A 6211-nucleotide genomic window follows, 5' to 3' on the forward strand; every position below is an offset into this window, starting at 1 on the left:
TAGCTTGTGGGGCAGCGGTGACAGGGGCAGGAGGCTGTAGAAAAAGTGGATTCTGGGCTGATGGCTTTGGCATGATAGCCTGTGGGGCAGCGGTGACAGGGCTACTCCCTGCCACCACTTTGTCTTTGCCAACCCCACAGTGCTTGGGGCAGGTTGTAAACATGTTCAGTGCAGTGTGTTTGAGGAGGAGCAGCAGCGTGGATGTTGGCAGGTGGAAGGGCCTCCGAGGCCACAGCAATTCGGGCAGGTAGATTTATTCCCTGCAGGATCAGTGTAACATCCTGGCGCTTCACCCGTTTATTATGCCACTGCATGAGGTTTGTTTGATTGATCTCAACCAGCTGCAGTGTAGTGCTCTGCATGATGGCTCCATTACCCAGAATAAGCTGCCGGATTTTGCGGTAATCCTGCAGGACACAAGTCCATCTTGTAGCATAGTCCTGTACTTTACCCTTTACTTTCCTTTTGGATTCTTGTGTAAATCACAGAGTCTGATACAAATGGCTTCCACCAAGCGGCAGCAGTCTGGCCACTGGGCAGGGGAGGCAATGGATCCCAGCACACACCGCTTCAGGCTCTCCACACCAGGAGTAAACTCTGCCCGTAGTTTTGGAGACCTGAACTTTCCTACTATGAGCCTGTCTTGGTGTCTGGCAGCAAACACCACCCGTTGCTGGTCATATGGCAGCAGGCTCTGCCAGAGGTCAATGATGGTGCTGGCCTGTTGGTTGCTCAAGGTCAAACCAGTATGGTTCTTCAGACCCACCAGATACTCTGCTAGACTGTCCACAAGATCCATTCCCGGCATGTTGTGTTCATCCACAGCCTGAAAAACAACATCAGACAAACGATTAAAAGTTATCACTAATATTACGCACATAATACTATGGAATAATTACCCATTTAGGTATTCTTTTTCTTAGCTATTCTTTAATCCCTCTTACTAGTTGTTCTTCAGGCATGGAGACGGCTGCAGGCTGGGTAGCTGGGGTGGACACAGAGGCAAACTAATAAAAGGCATTATTAATTAAATGCATTATAATTAAACAATATGTGGCATCATACCTGAGAAGGTTTCCTGGCCATACTGAGGTTGGGCTTCAGTGTTGCAGTGTGTGAGCCACCGAACCGTGGTTTGAATAACTGGGGAAGGATGAAATGTCCCAAGTTACAGTAAATGATCATAGAGTTGTACAGGTCAAAGCAATATACATGGAATTAAAGCTACTGTTTGCATTGATTCTGTTTATATGTTTCATTGAATAGTAATGCTGGGTACCATTTCAAGGGATAATTTGGGTTGCACTGGACCAGCAGAGGGTCCAGCAGCAGTTGGAGCAGCAGGGTCAGCAGCAGTTGGAGCAGCAGGGTCAGCAGCAGTTGACGGAGCTGGGCCAGCTGCAGCAGCAGGTGTGGCTGTCTGCACATTAGTTTTCTAATACAAATATCAAAGAAATCAACAGCCACAAATATAAGTCAATTTTAACAACATACATTATGATTGCATCTTTAGTATACTTCTATCATTTAAGTATCCCAATGAACTTTACCTTCTTAGTGTGGAATCCACACGTGCAGACCTGTGCTCCACCAAAAAGAGACATCTGCCCCCGCTGCTGGAGTGGACACTTCTCTATCTGTTATTAACCCATAAAAAATGCACCAGAATGTTACATGACATTAATTAATTGTTGATAGTTGTTAAAAAAACATGTAAAAAGCTGTACCTTAAGATAGAGGTCATGCCATCTCTTTTGCCTCGGGGCCGGTCTATTCCCAGCATCAGTAGGCCAGACCCCTGTAGCGGCAAACGTCCTCAGCCGGGACAGCCATTCATCGTCCCCCATGGCACGATGCCTCTTAGCCTTAGATGCCATCTGAGATTAAAACTCAATAGGACAATAGAGCAATAATGTCAATAGTTAGACACTTAATAAGGTCACTTTATTGTATCCAAAAAGACAAAACTACAGTATAAGATTTAATCAAATAATTATATATTACAGGCATGACCATGGAATAGCTCATTTCTATCACCTAAATCTATCTACCTTTATCTTATAGTAAAGCATGTTGTAACATTGCTAGTACAGGGGCTTGAGGCATAATTGAGGCTTATTATAATCATTATCAACATTAATATTATTGTATTACAATTATATTTTATTGTCAACAAATGCTACAGTGGACTGAAGTTGGGGTAAACGTTTGAATGCTAATCTTAAAGTAATATAAATTATAAGGGACTGATGTCAATTCAATCAATTTATCAGTTCTCTCTCTCTCTCTCTCTCTCTCTCTCTAACGCTACTAAAAATTATAAAATATATTATAATAATAATATTTTAAAATAAAAATTAAATTACAGCTAACGTTAACTTAAGATACTGACGTTACTTAACATATTGATGTTACTTTATACATAACGTGATACACATAACGTAGCCTATCCTGTTGACTAACGTTATACTCTTCTCAACTAGAAAAGTGCACCGCAACATGACTTCGCAGGCAAATAAATACATAGCTACATACATTACGTGAACATGTAACAGGTTTAATGCACAACAGTTGACGGTGACGTTTGGCCTAACGTTACCGTAGCGTTAATACACTAGCTACTACTGCTTACAGCAGCATAACGTTATAAGCTTGATCTTAACTAGCAAAGTGCACAACAATATGACATTGCGGTCAAACAAATACATCAATTACATGAACTTTTGACAAGTTTAATTCATGAGAGTTGGTGCAGTAATAACTTACTTTATTTTCGTGGAAAAATACCGAGATGACTCGCTTCTTGCGATTGCAGCAAAGCTGCCATTGAAGCAGAAAATGCGTTTTGATTGGTAGGAAATGGAGATGGGCATTGCCAAGAGGAGGCGCTTTTTGATTGGCAAGAAATGGATATGAAGTCTCTCATGATTGGCAAAAAATGGAAGGGAGCTTTGGGTTTGATGGTAAGAAAGGAGATGAGAAAGTGGACAAATCTGTTCTGGGTAGCGCCACTCTGTCTGGAATTTCTACCCAGGTCTATGATTCACCATTTGATGGAAGGTGGCAACCAAGGTTCCAACCCACTCACGGGTTCGAAAGTTAAACATTTGGTAGACTTTGCAACTATCTTTTATGTGAGCTTCCTGATTACTCACATTGATCATTCACATGTAACACTTGTGATTGGCTGGTGTTTAAAAACAGGGCATTGTGAGAACAGATATAAAAACATCAGTAAGGAGTCTACCAAGTTGCCTCTTATCATTTTAGTTTGGACACACAGTGAGGCTTACTGCGATGGTTGGACTGGGTCGACTAGGGTTTTCTGCTGCTCTTGTAATTGTCCCCAAAACTATGGCATCATGGAGACATGGAAGAAAGTCACTAGGGTGGCAATGTGCTTGACAATAGCAATACATTGCGGGATGTTAATGGCATCTTATTGACCTTGTCCCCAATGTGCAATACAGGCTAAATCCCATGGTGGGAATCAAGATCCATCAATGTTTCTGTCCACCTGTCCACCTGAATCCAGAAATGTCCCTGCCAGATGGGAAATAGACTGACAATTTAGTCAACATTGTGCAATTATCTTCAAAATGTCCAACTGAGTCCACAAGTATACCTGCCAGATGGGAAATAAATGATAACTGTCTTCATGGTCTGAATGTGTCAAATATTGCCGGCCATGCCCCCATTGAGTCCAGATGTGTCCGTTTTTGTTCCTGATCCATGCTATGACCCCAAGAGTGCACAATTTACATTTGAAAGCTGTGGGGAAAGAGGGTTTCAAAGCTAATAGAACATTCAACAAGCAGTTCTAACACACTATACTGGCCACTCAGGATGAGCACTGTATCTCTGACTGCAGAAACACAAGTTCAAATTCAGTGATACCTAATTTTATGGTTATTACGGGACTGAATACAAGTGATCTGTTTAAAGGGTAGCAGGGGGATTGGGTTGACATGATGATGGGATGCAAACTGAGGTAATCTCTGCAACAACAGGTGCTGCTGGGATTTGAACCCAGGATCTCCTGTTTATCAGACAGGCACTTAACCAACTAAGCCATACGTCAGATCCAGCAATGTTTTCTGTCCACAATGGCCACCTGTGCCCAGAAATGTCGGAAAGGCCTAGTTTTAAACTACATGCAGACACTATATAGGTTGATTTTTTAATTTCACCAGTACTCTGGCTTAAAGGTTCCACTGAGACTTGAAATCGGATCACTGGATTCAAAGTCCAGAGTGCTTACCATTACACCATGGAACCACTGTTCTAAAAGGCAACATTGGTTTGTCAGCAAAGCTTCTTTCATAATATCAACACTTTCTATTGAAAACAAACAACAATCAGAAAGAAGATTGATGAAAATGCAGCGATTGGTGGCTAACTTAATTCATTTATGGAGCTAAGCGTTCACACATGATGTGGAAAAATGCAAGTCAAGAAAAGGTTTAAAGGACTTGCCACAAACAATTATTCCGGCAGTAGATAGGTCTACTGTGTACACATGGAAAGTTTACTTGGGTTGATAATGCAGATGGTCACAAAAGGTGCGGCTGTACTTTCAATTCAGTATCTGTGCAAATTAATATCCACTACAATGTAGAGAATAGCTGAGTCAAGCTTCCCAATACCATGTCTCGGAAATCAGTTCTAGAAGGAAACAATTATGTAAGAAGTGGGATTTGAATCCAAGCCCCAGTGGAGACTGCGACCTGAAAGCAGAGCCTTGGAACGCTCAGCCATCCTACCTTTATCTTGTTTATCCTTATCTTCTTTAATAGTTTTTTTTATAAATTAATTCATAAAAAATATGACTAACATGTGATTATTTTTAATGTTATTTTAATAAATAATGTTACAATTATATGGCTAAGTAAGCAATAAAACCTTAAATGAGCCTTCTTGTTTTTTTTGTTATGTATCGGCGAAAAGTATTATGCTTTTGGGTCGTCTGTCCATCTACATCAGAATCACTACATTGATCTGTGAAGGGAAACTCTGGAAGAGACTGCTTCTTTGAGCCAGATTTGAAACAGTAACCTAAGGATTTTGGATTTATGCTTCTACAGTCCTCCACTCTACCAACTGAGCTATTGAAGGTCAACAATTTATGAACACACTTCCATTCTTCTTATGATTTGATAACACATGACCCCTGGAGGAAATTCGGAATCATCAGGGGCTGTAGCTCAGTGATAGAGCGCACTTCACAGTCTCAATGCCAAGATGTATTACAAGATTTGAAGTGGACATTGTATTTCCAGTGATGGTGGTATAGGGGTGAGCATAGCTGCCTTCCAAGCAGTTGACCTGGTTTGATTCCCAGCCATCGCAGTAGCTTTCTTTGAGTGATGTTACTTGCTTTTTTAACAAGAAGTCAGCAGAAAGGTACTTGCCCACATAAAATTAGATCTTTGGGCTGCATGAGTATGGACAAGTGATAATCACGATTATTTTGATCAATATGAGATCATAGATAATTATCACAATTATTTTTGATTTTCTACTCCAAAGTGCTGGAAAGTAGGTTTCACCAATTGTTTAACCTCAGGTTGACAAGGAACAATCTCGGCAAGGTAATTGATGGATGATTCTAGTTACTTCACCAAGTTCAGCCCAAATGACACAGCTGCAAGACATCACATGGTTGGCTTCCAGCTATGTAATAGATGCAAATGGCATTGCTGGATGCAACTTCATCATTTGTGCTGAACTGTAATGTATTGGTGAAGTAACTAAAACATAAGAGGCAACTTGGCAGAGGATTGGCTGAAGCATCCTTTCCACCACTTTGCCACCCGTAAGCTGATGGAACCTTTGTTGCCACCGTCCCTCAAAATGTGAATCACAGAACTTCCATCCCCTAAGCCCAAACAGCAGAGCAGAGTGGCGCAGCGGAAGCGTGCTGGGCCCATAACCCAGAGGTCGATGGATCGAAACCATCCTCTGCTAAATCTCATCATTTGTATCAGCACTAGGGCTATTTCCAGTCTGTGGATGTTTAGCAAAGCATCTGTTGCTGCAAGTGAAAAGGAAACTTAATGGCATGTCAAGTTTAAGGGAAACTACAGTGCTGATACCTGTTGTAACACCAATTCATCTGGAACATAATACATGTTATATCTATACAAATGTTCATTTTGCAATATCACGTAGGTGAAAAGATTCCTCACAGTGGTGCTGGAGGCCAGGGTGA

General features: G+C 41.4%; 1 non-coding gene across 1 annotated transcript; it reads left to right on the plus strand.

Annotated features, from left to right (window-relative positions):
- Positions 1 to 5895: 5895 nt before the first annotated feature.
- trnam-cau (transfer RNA methionine (anticodon CAU)) lies at positions 5896 to 5967 on the plus strand. Its single transcript has one exon. It is a non-coding gene; the product is annotated as a tRNA-Met (tRNA).
- Positions 5968 to 6211: the final 244 nt, after the last annotated feature.

This window comes from Etheostoma spectabile, unplaced genomic scaffold (assembly GCF_008692095.1).
Source record: "Etheostoma spectabile isolate EspeVRDwgs_2016 unplaced genomic scaffold, UIUC_Espe_1.0 scaffold00570140, whole genome shotgun sequence".
Taxonomy (NCBI): Eukaryota; Metazoa; Chordata; class Actinopteri; order Perciformes; family Percidae; genus Etheostoma; species Etheostoma spectabile.